The sequence below is a fragment of the Schistocerca cancellata genome, chromosome 3, assembly GCF_023864275.1.
Source record: "Schistocerca cancellata isolate TAMUIC-IGC-003103 chromosome 3, iqSchCanc2.1, whole genome shotgun sequence".
NCBI lineage: Eukaryota > Metazoa > Arthropoda > Insecta > Orthoptera > Acrididae > Schistocerca > Schistocerca cancellata.
The window spans coordinates 5,440,354-5,460,026 of record NC_064628.1 but is presented as its reverse complement, the minus strand read 5'-3'; positions in this window follow the sequence as shown (position 1 = coordinate 5,460,026).

Genomic DNA, 19,673 nt, shown 5'->3' with positions numbered 1-19,673 from the left:
CTGTCTCATATATCTTGCTCACCAGATGGTAGAGTTTTGTCAGGACTGGCTCTCCCAAGGCTGTCAGTAGTTCTAATGGAATGTTGTCTACTCCCGGGGCCTTTTTTCGGCTCAGGTCTTTCAATGCTCTGTCAAACTCTTCACGCAGTATCATATCTCCCATTTTATCTTCATCTACATCCTCTTCAATTTCCATAATATTGTCCTCAATTACATCGTCTTTGTATAGGCCCTCTATGTACTCCTTCCACCTTTCTGCTTTCCCTTCTTTGCTTAGAACTGGGTTTCCATCTGAGATCTTGATATTCATACAAGTGGTTCTCTTTTCTCCAAAGGTTTCTTTAATTTTCCTGTAGACAGTATCTATCTTACCCCTGGTGAGACAAGCCTCTACATCCTTACATTTGTGCTCTAGCCATCCCTGCTTAGCCATTTTGCACTTCCTGTCAATCTCATTTTTGAGACGTTTGTATTCCTTTTTGCCTGCTTCATTTATTGCATTTTTATATTTTCTCCTTTCATCAATTAAGTTCAATATTTCTTCTGTTACCCAAGGATTTCTAGCAGCCCTCGTCTTTTTACCTACATTATCCTCTGCTGCCTTCACTACTTCATCCCTTAAAGCTACCCATTCTTCTTCTACTGTATTTCTTTCCCCCATTCCTGTCAATGGTTTCCTTATGCTCTACTTGAAACTCTGTAGAACCTCTGGTTCTTTCAGTTTATCCAGGTCCCACCTCCTTAAATTCCGACCTTTTTGCAGTTTCTTCAGTTTTAATCTACAGTTCATAACCAATACATTGTGGGCAGAGTCCACATCTGCTCCTGGAAATGTCTAACAATTTAAAACCTGGTTCCTAAATCTCTGTCTTACCATTATATAATCTATCTGATACCTTTTAGTATCTCCAGGCTTCTTCCATGTATACAACCTTCTTTTATGATTCTTGAACCAAGTGTTAGCTATGATTAAGTTGTGCTCTGTGCAAAATTCTGCCAGACGGCTTCCTCTTCCTTTTCTTAGCCCCAATCCATATTCACCTACTACGTTTCCTTCTCTCCCTTTTCCTACTACCGAATTCCAGTCACCCATGACTATTAAATTTTCGTCTCCCTTCACTATCTGAATAATTTCTTTTATTTCATCATATATTTCTTCAATTTCTTCGTTATCTGCAGAGCTAGTTGGCATATAAACTTGTACTACTGCGGTAGGCGTGGGCTTCGTGTCTATCTTGGCCACAATAATGCGTTCACTATGCTGTTTGTAGTAGCTTACCCGCCCTCCTATTTTTTTATTCATTATTAAACCTACTCCTGCATTATCCCTATTTGATTTTGTATTTATAACCGTGTATTCGCCTGACCAAAAGTCTTGTTCCTCCTTCCACCGAACTTCACTAATTCCCACTATATCTAACTTTAACCTATCGATTTCCCTTTTTAAATTTTCTAACCTACCTGCCCGATTAAGGGATCTGACATTCCATGCTCCGATCCATAGAACACCAGTTTTCTTTCTCCTGATAACTGCGTCCTCTTGAGTAGTCCCCGCCCGGAGATCCGAATGAGGGACTATTTTACCTCCGGAATATTTTACCCAAGAAGACGCCATCATCATTTAATCATACAGTAAAGCTGCATGCCCTCGGGAAAAATTACGGCTGTAGTTTCCCTTTGCTTTCAGCCGTTCGCAGTACCAGCACAGCAAGGCCATTTTGGTTAATGTTACAAGGCCAGATCAGTCAATCATCCAGACTGTTGCCCCTGCAACTACTGAAAAGGCTGCTGCCCCTCTTCAGGACACACACGTTTGTCTGGCCTCTCAACAGATACCCCTCCGTTGTGGTTGCACCTGCGGTACGGCTATCTGTATCGCTGAGGCACGCAAGCCTCCCCACCAACGGCAAGGTCCATGGTTCTTGGGGGGGGGGGGGGGGATGAATTAATATCGATAGGTAACTGCATCGGCTCAAGTTAGCGAACATACAGCCACTAAATGTCCTGGCCTTCCGACCCTCTTCGCACAAGCTTAGTTCCTCTTCAGTGTCTCTCACTGCTCCTCGATAGTAACTCCCTTTCCTCAGGCAAAAAACCATAGCTGAACCATAACGTTGACAAATGTACGGCACCACCATTATTCTGTAACAATTATCAATGAGCAACACTTAGCCGTCGGTCGTTCTGTAAGTAGGCTGTTTATGTTTTCTTTATGTAAGTAGGCTGTTTATGTTTTCTTATTGGCAACGTTACGTAGCGCTCTGTATGAAAATCACTGGCTGTGCTGTGTGCAGTCTGTGGCTAGTTTGCATTGTTGTCTGCCATTGTAGTGTTGGGCAGCGGCAGCTGGATGTGAACAGCGCGTGGCGTTGCGCAGTTGGAGGGGAGCCGCCAGCAGTGGTGGATGTGGGAAATGAGATGGCGGATTTTTGAGTACAGAATGGATATTATGAACTGCTATGTATATTATGCCTTTCCAACACTATTAAGGTAAATACATTGTTTGTTCTCTTTTAAAATCTTTCATTTGCTAACTATGCCTATCAGTAGTTAGTGCCTTCCGTAGTTTGAATCTTTTATTTAGCTGGCAGTAGTGGCGCTCATTGTATTGCAGTAGCTTGAGTAACGAAGATTTTTGTGAGGTAAGTCATTTGTGAAAGGTATAGGTTAATGTTAGTCAGGGCCATTCTGTTGTAGGGATTTTTGAAAGTCAGATTGCGTTGCGCTAAAAAAAAATATTGTGTGTCAGTTTAAGCACAGTCTTGTATAAATTATTCAAAGGGACGTTTCATATGTCGACCCTTAGCCGAGGATACCTCACTGGAATCTTCTGATTTTTTCTTGTAGTTTGTGTATTTAGTGTAGCTTTTGTTTATTGCTAGCGCGTAATTATAGAGAGAATTTCCTTGGTAGTTGTGGTTTTTCATTGTTGCACAGTAAAACAGTTGTGGCATGCATGTAGATTTGCACCAAGTATTTCGCAGCTGCGCTTGCAATTAACTAGATGTTATTTTCAGTTCTATGTTAATGTGTTCTCTTATTTTTGCTCTTCAAATTGTGTTTTTCTGTGTTGTCGTGTGAAATATTGTGACAATAATGGCGTGTGAAAAACGTAATACTAGGCTCCAAAGTAAACTGAGAAATGACAGTGAAGACGAAAGCAGTGTGTTAGCGCCACCGAGTAATGAATTAACTAATGTTCAAAGTAGTAATTTGGTAATTGTACATAGGGAAATGGAGCGGGCTGCAAACAATGGTGTAGACAGTGAAACAATTAGTGAACAGGGAAGCATTATTGACCGATCGGTCGGCAACAGCTTGCCTCAGGAATCCGAAATGACAGGACACAATCTTGCAAATACTGTGTAGATTCAGGTTTTGCGTCCTCACCGTTTTCTCAAATAAGTCAAGACACATTTCCTGCTTTTCAAAATGCGAATATTGCCGGTTCACATGCATTGCCGAATAGCACTGAGGAACGTGTTTCAGACACCAGTGCACTGTTATTACAGTTAATGCAACAAATGGGACAAAGGCTACAAAAGTTAGACACAACGCTTGAACAAAATCAGAAACAAATGGGACAAAATCTTCAAAAGTTAGACACAATGGAACAAAATCTTCAAAAGTTAGACACAATGGAACAAAATCAGAGACAAACACAGCAAAAGCTTCAAAAGTTAGACACAATGGAACAACACCAGAGACAAACACAGCAACAGTTAGACACAATGGAACAAAATCTTCGGAAGTTAGACACCACACTTGAACAAACACGTGAAGATTTAACTACTGAGTTACATAACATTGAATCGAAATGTCAAAAAGTCTGTAATGACGTAAAAACACAAATTTGTGAGCATTTTCAGCCTATTTTTTCTCGGCATGAAAATGCGTTACAGAATCACGAAGCAGCCATAAAAGAACTGCAAACCATTTTTCATGAAAATCATGAGACCCTGCAAGCTAAAATTGACTCAGTTGCATCTACCGATTCGATTACGCAACTTGCAAAACCTCAAGAAAGCATAAACAGCCTACTTACAGTTCTTCTAGCATTCTAGCAATCAGCTGGTGCACCGTGGTCTCTGGTTCTGGCGCTCTGCTGTTGTCTCTTGTTGATGGATGATCTTTGCCGCCACCTTCCGAACATACTGAATATGTATTTTACTGTCTGCACAAATACACCAGACATACATGACATGCGGAAAGTTACAAATTTTTACATGTTCTTTTCCCATATTTTATTTGTCTCGTGCTGTTCCAATAGAGTGAAACGAACTCTAAGAAAATTACGTCGCCAAAACGTGCGAAATCATTCTGTCCCAGCACAAATTTTCAGACGAGACGCAACTGCACAAAGTTGCCCATAAAACAGCATTACTTATGATCTGTAATTCGATACTTGGAGTGATTTGCTTGAAAATATGCCATGATTCTACATATTTGAAGAAAGTTCTACATCTACATCGATACTCCGCAAGCCACCTGACGGTGTGTAGTGGAGGGTACCTTGAGTACCTCCATCGGTTCTCCCTTCTATTCCAGTCTCGTATTGTTCGTGGAAAGAAAGGGTGTCGGTATGCCTCTGAGTGAGCTCTAATCTCTCTGATTTTATCCTCATGGTCTCTTCGCGAGATATACGTAGGAGGGAGCAACATACTGCTGGACTCCTCGGTGGAGGTATGTTCTCGAAAATTCAACAAAAGCTGTTTGTGAGGGAAGAGAGAGAGAGACGAGAACACGCTGGGCCTTTTCTTCTGTTTAAGTTTGTCAGAGGAACAAATGCAACAAAGAACGTTTGTACCGTCTACTGAGAGAATATCATTGGGGAAGGTGTTGGGAGAAACTGGTTGTGTTGGCTCAGAGAGAGGCATTCCGGCAAGTTCAGGAAGAGAGTTGCCACTGGATGAGCAATATTGGAGTGCATTAAGCTGTGATGATCCACTCTCAGGCTCTCGGGAATTGCTGATAGTAGACGTAATGGAATAAAATTGTGACCAATGTTCCATGTACTACATAATCACTGTATGTTCGGGTCTAAAAATACTAAGTACCGCTATGATTACAGCGTGCTTTAAGTGAAAACCACAGTAATCACTTGGTTAAAAACTTGAACGTCCCCTTGCCAGTAAGTTTATTAGCTCAGTCCAGTATCCATAGATAATTAGCACGATTTAACCGAAGTAATGTGTAACGAGTCAGCTGACAAGCTCCATCGGCACAATTTCTTTGTGTGTGCACGTGGCGATAAGCAGAAATATATCCAAGAGTGTACTAGATTCTAAAACTTCCATTATTGATATTGCTGATTCGGAGAGTTTGAGGACGTGTTGTGCCTCAAGAACCATGCGCTGCAGAAGAAACACTAAGCTTATTGCATCTCAGAAGAGTGATAGGTGTCCAGTCATCACTTTTTTGAAGGTAAATTACTTTGATATCTAACATGCGAACATCCTTCATTGGGGTATACAAGGTACATATTACTATACGAGGTGTGGCTAGAAAAAAACCGGACTAGTACTGGTGAAACAATAAAACGAATGCAATAAGGCTGAAAGTCGCGTGGCCTGTCACGTGACTCTCGCTCCGCCTACTGCTCGAGTTTCATCTGCCTCCTGCACTCAGTCTGCCCGTGGCGTCTGTTTTAAGTAGTTGACGTTTTGTCTGTGCGTCGGAAAATATTGAGTGTACAGAAAGAACAGCATGTTAACATCAAATTTTGTTTCAAACTAGGAAAATCTGCAAGTGAAACGTTTGTAATATTACAACAAGTGTACAGCGATGATTGTTTATCGCGAACACAAGTGTTTGAGTGGTTTAAACGATTTAAAGATGGCCGCGAAGACACCAGTGATGACACTCGCACTGGCAGACCATTGTCAGCAAAAACTGATGCAAACATTGAAAAAATCGGTAAACTTGTTCGACAAGATCGCCGTTTAACAATCAGAGCAGTGTCTGAGTTAACAGGAGTTGACAAGGAAAGTGTTAGGCAGATTCTTCATGAAAGTTTCAACACGAACAAAGTGTGTTCAAAAATGGTTCCAAAGTGTCTCACAATTGAACAGAAGGAACGCCGAAGAATGATTTGTTCTGACATCCTGGAAAACATTGAAAGTGATCCCACCTTCTTACAAAATGTTATTACTTGCAATGAATCGTGATTTTTTACTTATGATCCCGAAACTAAACGCCAATCGATGCACTGGAAAACTCCTGGTTCTCCACGACAAAAAAAAAGCACGAATGTCAAAATTGAAATTCAAGGCAATGATGATTGTTTTTTTTTTACACCAAAGGGATTGTGCACATTGATTGGGTACCAGAGGGACAAACAGTGAATCAGCATTACTACATTAGCGTCCTGGCTACCCTACGTGAGCGAGTACGGAGAGAACGGAACGATTTGTGGAGAAAAAAGTCATGGATCCTTCACCAAGACAATGTCCCAGCTCGCAGTGCGTTGTCAGTGAAGACGTTTTTGGCAAAACACAACATTCCCATCTTCGATCATCCACCCTACTCACCTGATTTGGCCCCCTGTGACTTTTTTCTTTTCCCTAAAGTCAAGTCAGCTTTGAAAGGAACTAGATTTGAGACTGTTGAAGCAGTAAAAGAAAAAGCGACGGAAGTAATGTATGGACTTACCGAAAATGATCTGCAGCATTGCTATGAACAGTGGAAAATTCGTATGGAGCGGTGTAGAGACCGAGGAGGAGAGTACATTGAAGGAGATAATATGAAATTGTAAATAATTGTAAATATATGTTTTTTCCAGCATCAGTCCGGTTTTTTTCTAGCCGCACCTCGTATTATAGAACCGCTCCACCACAGCGGCCGGCCATTTCTATGACAACCGATGCCAGGAATAATGTGCAGTGGCTACATTCCTTCCAAGCCTTTCTGTAATATCGCAGAAGTAACATCCAGCTTCTCGTAGCCCTATTACACGACTTTATGTTGATAACGGCGTCTTTGTCGGCTTAAAGGCATTCTTGACTAACGTCAACTCACCACATCTAATCTCAAAGGTAAGTAACGTTCACGGCCATTACAGCGTCTGTTTAAAACAAACCTGATGTGCATCCTCATCGACGATAGCACCACTCTTATGCGACTATCGCGAAATTTGAATGGAAATCATCTTTCAGATGTAGAAACATACCTACCACCTTTCTTTCATGTCGCACGGCTCCTTGACGTTGCGATTTTTTTCCGTCAATGTTTATGGCTATACATCCACATAAATTAGCTGTACGATGTTATTGCCACAATGTGTATCTATAATAATCACTAGATGAATTAGATCTTTTCCTCCATAGACCTATTTCAGGTTGCAGCCATAGCAGCAATAATTCAACATCATTGCTGTTATTAATAAATAAATGTTTGAAAACAAGAGAAATACGTGTACAATCGAAATCTGGGTCTTAGCGAGAAATGTAATGCATCGTCCTACCAACACCATGTGAACATTTGGCTTTGAAGTTGGTGACTTGAGCAGTACGCTCCAGGTCTATACACTCCACATACATTCCTCCCCTACGGCCTTGACTGCCCTCGGACTAAAGGTGAACCACTATTGTGATCAAGTGTAGCTGAAGAGGGAGGGGACGAACTAGTGGGATTTGGGGATGGATGTCGCCAAGACGTGTTAAAGTCTTCAAACCGATGGTGGGGGAGGAATGGTGTGTTCAGAAGCAATTTTCGGCAAACCCTGTGCTGGCTGCCGGTTCAACTATTTTCTGCATCTCAGTAACGGCTGTCTGAGCAAATGACAGAAGAAAGACTGGGGACTATTTCGGCAATGTTTCGTAAAGATTCGCTGTAACATAGTGCAGGAATCGCCACCGCGCCGAGGATGTGACTTATCTTCCCGTAAAGAGCTTGACCTATCGAATAACCTTAAATTATATAGTGACTGCCAAATTCACAGTATTTCTCCTATCTCTCGGAAAAATCTGTGGTTTTGTAGACTCACAGACAATAACTTCTGAAAAATGCGTCAGAATTTTGAAATGAGTGAAAAATCCGTACCCTAGATGGCAATACGGGCCAATTGTTTCCTTACGCTACCCACCTCCCCTCCCTTCCAACCCCATGTGAACGTCTAAATCTATGTGGCTGCACGAACACTTTACATTTGATTCTTTAACACCATGAAATGACAATACCGAAATTTCACCAAATTTCTTGTACACTACTTATGCTTCTAGTTTTTAATTAATAATTCAGCTACCAGTACAGAAGTGACGCTTTCAATTAGATTAAGGTCTACTTTGCCGTGGATCAGACATGGTGAAAGAAGTGCTTCTCAGCTGTCTGTCCCAACAAAATTATATTGCATCAAATGAATCGTATTGATGCATCCTGCATTGAAGAGTCTTTGAAGGTGGAAAAAATTAAGGAAAATTAACGACTCCTTGGTGTCTAAGGATGTGTCGTATCAACAGATTTCTTCTTTTAGTCAAGCTACGACATAAATTTCTCTTTTCCACAATTCGATTCAGTACTTCCTCATTACTTACTCGATCTACCAGTCTAATCTTTGCATTATTCTGTAGCACCACATTTCAAAACCTCCTATTCTCTTCTTGTTTTTGATGTTTATCATCCACGTTTTACTTCCGTACAAGCCTGCTCTCCAGACAAATATCTTAAAAACACACGTCCTAACATTTACATTGATATTCGATTCTAGTAAATTTCTCTTTTACACAAATGCTTTTCCTTCTACTGCAAGTCTGCATTCCGTATCCTACCTACTTTGATCATCATCATCATCAGTTATTTTGATACCAAATAGCAAACCTCATCTAGTACTTTAAGTATCTCGTTTCCTAACATCATTTCCTCAGCTTAGCTGGATTTGACGACGTTCCATTAACTTTGTTTTAATATTGCTGTTGTCTTTTCAAGACATTATCCATGGCCTGGTGCACTGTCGCCCATAAAAATGGCTGCAAATGGTCTTCGGGTAGCAGAACATAACCATTTCCGTTCAATGATCGGTTCAGATGGAAGAGAGGGCCCAGTCCATTCCATATGTAAACGCAGCCCACACTATTATGGAGCCACCATTAGCTTGCATAGTGACTTGTTCACAATTTGGGTCCAGGGCTTCGCACAGTCTGCACCACACTCGAACCATACCATAGATTAGATTAGATTAGATTAATACTAGTTCCATGGATCATGAATACGATATTTCGTAATGATGTGGAACGAGTCAAATTTTCCAATACATGACATAATTAAGTTAATTTAACAACATACTTAAGTTAATATAACAACTCTTTCATTTTTTTGTGTTTTTATTTTTATTTTTTATTTTTTTAAATATTTTTTTTGTTTTTTTTTTTCTTAATTTATATCTAAAAATTCCTCTATGGAGTAGAAGGAGTTGTCATTCAGAAATTCTTTTAATTTCTTCTTAAATACTTGTTGGTTATCTGTCAGACTTTTGATACTATTTGGTAAGTGACCAAAGACTTTAGTGCCAGTATAATTCATCCCTTTCGGTGCCAAAGTTAGATTTAATCTTGAATAGTGAAGATCATCCTTTCTCCTAGTATTGTAGTTATGCACACTGCTATTACTTTTGAATTGGGTTTGGTTGTTAATAACAAATTTCATAAGAGAGTATATATACTGAGAAGCTACTGTGAATATCCCTAGATCCTTAAATAAATGTCTGCAGGATGATCTTGGGTGGACTCCAGCTATTATTCTGATTACACGCTTTTGTGCAATAAATACTTTATTCCTCAGTGATGAATTACCCCAAAATATGATTCCATATCCAAGCAATGAGTGAAAACAGGCGTATTAAGCTAATTTACTAAGATGTTTATCACCAAAATTTGCAATGACCCTTATTGCATAAGTAGCTGAACTCAAACGTTTCAGCAGATCATCAATGTGTTTCTTCCAATTTAATCTCTCATCAATGGACACACCTAAAAATTTGGAATATTCTACCTTAGCTATATGCTTCTGATTAAGGTCTATATTTATTAATGGCGTCATACCATTCACTGTACGGAACTGTATGTACTGTGTCTTATCAAAATTCAGTGAGAGTCCGTTTACAAGGAACCACTTAGCAATTTTCTGAAAGACAGTATTGACAATTTCATCAGTTAATTCTTGTTTGTCAGGTGTGATTACTATACTTGTATCATCAGCAAAGAGAACTAACTTTGCCTCTTCATGAATATAGAATGGCAAGTCATTAATATGTATTAAGAACAACGAAGGACCCAAGACTGACCCTTGTGGAACCTCATTCTTGATAGTTCCCCAGTTTGAGGAATGTGCTGATCTTTGCTTATTATGAGAACTACTTATTTCAACTTTCTGCACTCTTCCAGTTAGAGTCTTACCAACTTAAATCAGGACTCATCTGACAAGGCCACAGTTTTCCAGTCGTCTAGAGTCCAAACGATGTGCCCACGAGCCCAGAAGAAATACTGCAGGTGATATTGTGCTGTTAGGGCACTCGCGTCGGTCGTCAGTCATCTGTTGCCATAGCCAGTTAAAGCCAAATTTCCTCGCACTGTCCTGTGAATACCTTCTTCGTACATTCCACATTGATTTCTGCGGTTATTTCACGCACTATTGATTGTCTGTTAGCACTGACAACTCCACGCAAACCCCACTGCTGTCAGTCGTCAAGTGAAAGCCGTCAGACACTATGTTGCCACTGGTGGCAGGTAAAGCCTGAAACTCGGTATTCTTGGTACACTCTTGACACTGTGCATCTCGAAACACTGAATCCATAACTAGTTCCGAAATGGAATATCCCTTGCATCTAGCTCCAAATACTATTCCACATCCAAAGCCTGTTAATTCCCGTCCCCATAATTACATGGGAAATCTTTTTATGTGAATCACCTGAGTACAAATAAGAGGTCTGCCGATGCACTGCCCTTTTTTGCCTTGTGTACGCAATGCTACCATCACATATCGCTATCCCATGACTTCCATCACTTAAGTGTGTAAGTTGCTGTTATTCGACTCATGTATACCTGTGGATTCTGCAACCCCACCACTATTTACTGTGGCAAAAGTGCTACAAATAAATTATGATTTCCTCCACGGCTAGTCTATATGGACAGTCTATATGGAGCTTCGATTATGAAACGCTTTGTTAATGATTAAATAGTGCTTGTACATTATTCTTCTGTTCTGTAACTTTGAAATTTCGTATAAATTAATTCATTGTACCTAAGGAGGTGATTGTAGCGTCAATGTGTAGAGAAACAGATCAATTTTTGTCTCGCGTACGTCGCTAGTGCTGAATCGCACCGTAAGGAGCGCTAGCGGCAGATGCATTAAAGATGGCTGCCTTCACTGGAGCCAAGCGTGCTAGCTGTGTGTTTCGGTTTGAAGAATCGAAATCGGCAACAACTTTTCAGCGTAATTTCCGTACCAAGTACGCTAAACATCCTCCTAGTAGGCCTACATTTTACGAATGGCATAAATGTTTTGTAGAAATAGGGTGTTCGGTAAGCAGATCGTCCAAGCACATCTGTCGACGTAGTTGAGCAAGTGAGACAACGTTTTGTCAACAGCCTTACGAAATAGACCCAGTATGCATCTCGCAAACTGCAAATCCCAAATACGACTGTTTGGCGTGTGTTGAGAAACCATTTGCGTTTGAAATCATACAGGTTGACAATTGTACAACCAATAAAAGACTCTGATAAAATTGCTCACAAGAACTTCTGTGTGCACATATTAAATCGATACGTAACATGAGGATGGACATCACTTGGACAAAATCATCTTTCTTGACGAGTCGACTTTTCACTTAACTGGCAAGGTTAACACACATAATTGTAGGATTTCAGGCCATGAAAATACACATCAAACATTGCAACATGTTCGTGATAGCCATAAACTGAAAGCTTTTTGTGCATTGAGTAAGAACAGTGTACTGCCCCTTTTTTTCTGTGAGAGAATCATCAACAGGATAGTGTACCTGTATATGGTACAACAATTTTCATACCACATTCGATGAGGATGACCAAGAACGAAATATTTACTTCATGCAAGATGGTGCACCACCCCACTACCCGGCTGACGTTCGGGATTTTCTCAGTGACCACTTTCCGGGTTGGCCATGATGTGCCAATTGCATGGCCCCCACGTTCCCCAGACTTGACACTACTCGATTTTTTTTATGGGGATTTGTCAAGGATATCGTGTTTGTACCTCCTGTGCCGGCTTCTCTACCTGAACTTAGAGCAAGAATTTTTGCCGCCACTGAGCAAGTTACACCTTCAATGCTACAGCAAGTTGGGGAAGAAATTGACTTCCTATGGGATGTGTGCAGGATAACCAGCGGAAGTCCCATACAACATCTTTAGTTTTTTTACCTTAAACTTGATGTGTTTCCCTACAAAATAACACTAAACACAGCTTTATATCTTCTTTCAATAAATTTATATCAATTTTTAAAGTTGTAAAGTTCGTTTTGAAACACCCTGTAGTTTCTATTTGTAACTAAGACACATATTTCGTTAAGAACTATTGCCGTTTGCTTCACAGACTAACTGATAATTTTGCTTTGTTGTTACACAAGTTATTTACCTTCAACAAACGTTGTGGCCCAGAGTAAAGGTCACAACATCCTTCTACTTTTATAACTGCGAGGTAAGAATTTCAAAGAGTGTTATAAAGTCAATATTGTTAAAAGCCCCTCTAAATCTAAAAATGATATAAACATATGTTTCCTTTCTTTAATCTATTTTCTACGAAAATTCCTCGGTTCAGTACATGTGTTTTCACATTTCTTTAGAATCAGAATTGGTTTTTCTCGAGATCGGTTTCTATCAGTTTTTACATTCTTCTGTCAATAATTCATGTCAGTATTTTGCATCCATCACTTTAAACTGATAGCTCGGTAAATTTCACACCTGTCAGATCTTCTTGAAGTCTGAGGAGTTTCGCCTTTCTCATGTATGTCACACACCAGGTGCAATAGTTACGTTGTGCTTAGCTTCCCAAGGATCTCAGTAATTCTGAGGGATGCTCCAAGGTATTTTTTTTTCTGTCATAATCCTGATGTTACCATTGATCTTGTACCAGCGCCATCACCGTGGCTACCACAACGTTTCGTGAGGCCCTGACACGGGTTGTCGTTTTCAACTCCATCAGCGCCAAGTGGCGTCATGATCAAACAGCAGAAGACAGCACTGCATCATGGCCAAGGTTAGCGTCACCTCGACACACCAATGAATTTCATATAACACCTCGACACACCAATCAACTTCTTCTAACCCCAGAATAGAGAGCACTCTCTCCATCCTCCAGCAGCTGTTGTAGTAGACTGGCTAGGGTACTCCCTAGAGCTACATTAGCAGTTCACATCCACCTGCCTTACTTCCTTGTGTACACTGGTACCTGTTCGTATTTGTAGTTAATTTCTGTCTTCGAGACTTCTTCTGTGTGTGAATGTACATTCAGCGACACCTCACTTTGTGGATAATCGTCTTTGTCACACCTCAATTGAGTCGGCATTTCATATAGCCCCTGTTGCCGCCTCAATTGTCTCGCCGCCTCCATCTTCACTACCACTCTGTTGGCCTGCCGGCTCCATCTTTATTGCCATCACCTTCATCTGTTGTCCTCATCACATTGCACTGGAAGTCATAGCTCTCATCCCCCACTATCTCGGCGAAACTCTGTCATTGGTAATCATCATCAGCTACCCATTCCCTGTCTCCCTGTCCCACAATGGACACTCCAACCTCCTCCATCATATTTACCATCCCTTCTCCTGCTCCAACTCGCACTACATGCAGCAATTCCTCTGGTCCACCACCTTATATCCAATCTCTCCTTTCCACAGTCTGATCCCCATCTGCAGTCAGTTTCTTTGCCTATCCTACCCTTCCCATGACCTCTTCCATACCTTCTACCACTTTCTCTGCCTATTCTCCACTTCCAAGTTATCCCAAACCTACAACTTCTCTTGCAACATCAGCAAAAATAGAATGTGATGATGCTACTGTGGCAGCACCAGAAACCGCAATACAGTCAAAAGCCAGCCAAACCAACTCAAGCCAAATGGAAGGACTTATACTGCCGTATCCCACCTTCTCCAAATGCTCAATCCCCCTCCAATCCCCTATCTCCAAAAGACCAGAGAAGCGCCATAATGCAGATGCTGCTACCAGCACTACAACCAAAAAACCTCAAACCAATCCTGATCCTACTGAATACACGGACACAGATCCACCCTCTGCACCTTTTTCACCAGCTGTTCACACCTTCATCCTATCCCATCCTGTCCCCAAATTCCTAAATGCCAAATCCCTAATCCCTCACTCTCGAAATCAGGAAGTATTTTCCTCACATTCGCAGCACTGACCCGATATCCAGCAAAGATTAAGTCATTATCAAATCCACTAAGCCCAACTTACAATCAGATCTCCTCCTCAGAAGCTCATGCATTGCCTTTGGCCCTCATGCCTCCCGCATTCCCTTAAATGCTGCCTCCCCATCCAAACAATCCCAGCCTCCTCACCATTCCCCTACCCTCACTGTCCTGATGATGATGATGGTTGCTCTTGAGACCACCACAGAGAAGATGGTATCCAAACTGAATTCCAATCCTGCCTTAGATAACCGAACAGCCCACCATCATCTACAACAAGTCAGGTACCACGATTCTTATGCGAGTCATCGCAGAGTGCACTTCCACCATCAATCACCTCCTCACGGAGGGAGCCATGATTTATTATCACCGTAATACATATGAACCTTCTAATCTCCTTTCCCCAGTCATACCATTATCAAAAATGCCTCTTTTATAACGAGCACCTCATTCCCAATTGTAAAAATCCACTCACCTGTCCTCACTGTAAAGCTGTCCACTTTCTCAATGTCCAAACCTCACCTCCCATCCTACCTGTATCACATGCAATCATGCCCGCTTGACCTATACTGCCAAAAGCAATGCAAGTCCCTCATCCATCAGACCAGAATTAACTATGACTGTCCGTCCCAATAATCATACTATCCACTCCAATAACTCTATGCCATGTCCCTCTGCCAAAGATGCCATCAATTTACTCACCACAGTCCTCCAAAATACCCATTACTTCCAATGACCACACATACAACAGGAAATTTCCCTCGCTGACTACGACATTTTCCACCTCAATACCCAAGCCACCTACTCTCGAAACCAAGTCCATTTTGTTTTCACCCATCTCGGCATTCTCACTCAAAACTCTTCACACTCCCACCCAAGCGAACCACAACCTATGATTTCACCAAGATGAAACAGCAATACAGCATCTTATACCACCCACCAACACGCTGCTTTTAATTGTCACCCTGTCCCCACAAAATCTCAGTACTTTCATCCTTTCATACCTACACCCATACCATCCACCTGTTCCCCTCACCATCTCCTACACACTGTCTCATCCTCATGCACCCCATCCTAGTCTCCATCCAAAAGTTATCCACGGCTACTCCCTTGCCAACTGGAAAGCCTACTGGAAATCATCAGCTACCTACACTACAAGCCACCCACTAACCTTCCAGCAATCTGACATTGCTGAACTCTGTATCCACCGACATCCCTACCGAGGCCATATATACTCGTCATCCCACTCTCCCCCCATAGGCCATACTCCTTTTCCAAGAATCCCATTGCTTATACCACTCCTTCCTGAGGACTAGTGCCCAGGATGCACTCACACACAACCAGCAAATGCAGAGATACAACAGGAATTTACTCACTGCTAAAAATCGCCTGTATTGGCACCAGACATACATCAGACTCAACACTACACTCCAATTATATCATTGTCCAACCCCTGCCTTCCAGCTTCCTGCACTTCAACAACATATCACAAACAGAATTAAACAGCCCAGTCACAGGACGTGAAATAAAACAAGTAATTCTCAGAAAATGCAACGCCTCCCCTGGTCATGACCACATTACCTCTCAATGCCTTAAAGAATACCCTGTCTCCTTTCTGGTCAGCCTTGCAACCATTTACATCACTATCCTCTCTCCACAGGTTATTACCCCGAACTGTGAAAAGCCTCCAAAACCCTACTTTCCCTCAAACCATACAAACCCCTTACTGATACCTTCTCCCACCACCCCATCTGCTGCACCTTAGTGTTTGTCCTCTCCCAACTCATTCATCAATGCCTGAAGCAACACCACCTCTTCTCACTAGTGCGGCTTTTGGCTTCTACTCTGATGACCAGCTCCTGCACCTCACACATATCCTATCCCATCAGTTCAACACCCACAAATCCACTATTTTTGTCTCCATCCATCTAGAGAAAGCCTATGAGTGTGTATGGCATTACCATCTCCTTTTCAGACTCCAGACTTCTGCAATTCAAATTAATTATTTCTACCTTAGTGCATCCTTCCTCTCTGATGCTGGTCCTTTGTCACATTTAATAACACCAATTCCTGTACCTTCAATCCCACTGCAGGCATACCCCAACACTCCAACATCTCACCTTCCCTCCATCTGCTCCAACTACTGACATGCCTAAAGGACCTCCACCTGCCTGCCTTCTTCAGTATGTTGAAGGCACCACTTTCCTCACCCTCTGTCTACACTCCAGAAATCCCAACAATCCCTCAAAATCTACCTCAATGAGTTAACCTCCTGGTGTAACCAACGACTCCTCAAGATCAGCCATGCCAAAATCCAGGTAATAATTAGAGGACACACCACTCACATCCTCCATGACTTCTACCATTCCACTTACAACTGTTCTCTTCAATTAACTGATAAACTAAAGTACCTTGGACTAACCATTGACCAGCAGCTAATGTGAAAACCTTGCCTACTAACTATCCAACAGAAAGCCCACAATAGACTGAGAATACTAACTGGCTGAACCTGGGGATTCACCCCTCCACTGTCCTACCCTCCCTGAAAACCTTGATCTGACCCATTCTTTGCTATGCAAATGTTGCACAGATGTTCATTCCACCTGAATTCTGTAAGCACCTCCAGACCCATGAACACCATGCCCATCACTTCATTTTTCACACCTGTTTACCTTCCCCTACAAAGATCCTTTACCAACTCATCAAATTTACACCTCTCCTCACTCACGATGAGTACCTCTGAGCAACTTCACTATGGACAGACTTGACTCCAATAGTCCTAAGTTTCCCCTCTTCTTTGCAATCTCAGTACACTACCACACCTCTACCAACACATCCCACAATCTCTACACCTATACACCCTCCACATACTCCCTCAAAGAAATTTCAATCATCTCCCCCTCTCAGATCATGAACTCTGTTCTGACATTTACCCACCTTACCAACTTTAAATCCAAATCACCTGTTCCACCTCATTAGGGCCTCCTCTCCCTCCCTCTCCATATTTTCCTACCCTCTTTCTAACCTTTCCCCTTCTTTTGTAACCCCTTTCCCCTACAAAGTTTTAGCCTTGTCAGTGCTCCCATCTACTCATTCCTTGTTATCTCCCAATAGCCACTCCTATCCCATCAATGCCACACATAAACCCTCCATCCTTATACTACCACCCTCCTACCTACCAACATTTTCCCCCTTCAACAACCGACTACCTATCCCAGTAAAGGTCCTTCCAGTTTTGATGACAGTGAAGTGCTTCTTTTTAACATCAGTGTTTTGCTTCATGTTTTAATTATTTTTAAATTTACTCTTATTGTGTTTCATTTCCTTATCTTTTATTATTACTCTTTTCAACAAAAAACCAATGAAGTCATGTCTCATGTATAAAAACATCCATAAATTTCTCCATCAAAATTTTTAAATGGTGAAGAAGTCTGCACAAAATTGCTACTGAAAAAAGACATGCTCGCAGGGCATGTGGTATGCACAAAAAATGGAAGAATCACCAATTACGAACTACTGTTGAAAACAACAAATGCATACAGAAGTAGAAGAAGAAGAGCTTGTGACTCCTGGAAATGAACTTTTGCAAGGGATTTTCAATGCATGTAATGAAATGGAAGGAAGCTGAAAACCTGGCAGCTGATCAAGTTCACTGGAGGAAACTTGTTGCCCAGTATTCTATGTAGCATTGGAGGAACTAATTCTAAGTAGTTCAGGTTGGAATGTCAACAACATTATGAAAAAGATAGATTGCTACTCACTGTAAAGATGACACAGTGAGTTGCAGATAGGCACAATGAACAGACTGATACATACTTAGCTTTCAGCCAAAGCCTTCTTCAGAAAAGAAAAAAACACATGCACACATTCATACAAGCAAGCACATCTCACGAATACATGAACACTCTCTCCGGTTGCTGCAGGCATATTCTGTGCTAAGTGTGTAACAGTCATTTCATTGTGGCTGTTTCCAACTCAATGTGACATCTTTGTGGTAAGAAGCAATCTGTCGTTTTTATAATACCCAAGTAAAGATTGTTTCAAATACATAAAGTGAAATAACAGTTAATATATTTAATTCTATGACTGGGTTTTTCAGGATTGTCTCATAAGCAAATTAGTCATTCAGCTGTGGGTTCACTGATCATTGACTGTGTATATCTGCAGCATATCACCACATTAGCCTGTATTTAAGTCAGAGCTCACCAAGATCTACCCCAGCGACTTTCCTAGCTTTCTATGCTTGAGCATACTTTTCATACAGTCATTTAATACTGTCCAATTACGTGATTTTTAGTGCCAGATCAGTAAGCTTAAAATATATTTACTATCTGAGGGTGAATCCAATATAAATTAGAGTTTTCTAAGGTTTCCTTAAGCTTCAGAAAAATTCATACACACAAACTTATTTTTCTTTATAGTCGCTTGAATGGGAAACATATTTTTCCCAACGGATAGGCAGTTTCTTGATCACATATTCATAAGATGAATGTAGCTATGACAGCAGTCAATTGCACATGAACACTTCAACAGTGCCATTGTCATCAAATCCATGTGCTCAGGCTGTTTCCTTTAGTGGTTCAAACAAATGAAAATCACAGGGTGATAAATCCAGCCTGTAGGGAGGATGTTCTAACATGGTGCAGGTTAATCTCTTGATTTTTTGTTGAGTTCAGGCAGGTGTGTGGGGTCGAGTGTTGTTATGAAGCACAATCACATCCCGGATTGAAAATGTGCACCTTTTGTGGTGATACACTTGTATTTTGTATTAGAAAGTGGGCAGTAGTATCCAGTGTTCACAGTATAATGCATCCGGAGTATCACAGGGAAGTGTGATAGGACCGTTGCTATTCACAATATACACTCCTGGAAATGGAAAAAAGAACACATTGACACCGGTGTGTCAGACCCACCATACTTGCTCCGGACACTGCGAGAGGGCTGTGCAAGGAATGATCACACGCACGGCACAGCGGACACACCAGGAACCGCGGTGTTGGCCGTCGAATGGCGCTAGCTGTGCAGCATTTGTGCACCGCCGCCGTCAGTGTCAACCAGTTTGCCGTGGCATATGGAGCTCCATCGCAGTCTTTAACACTGGTAGCATGCCGCGACAGCGTGGACGTGAACCGTATGTGCAGTTGACGGACTTTGAGTGAGGGCGTATAGTGGGCATGCGGGAGGCCGGGTGGACGTACCGCCGAATTGCTCAACACGTGGGGCGTGAGGTCTCCACAGTACATCGATGTTGTCGCCAGTGGTCGGCGGAAGGTGCACGTGCCCG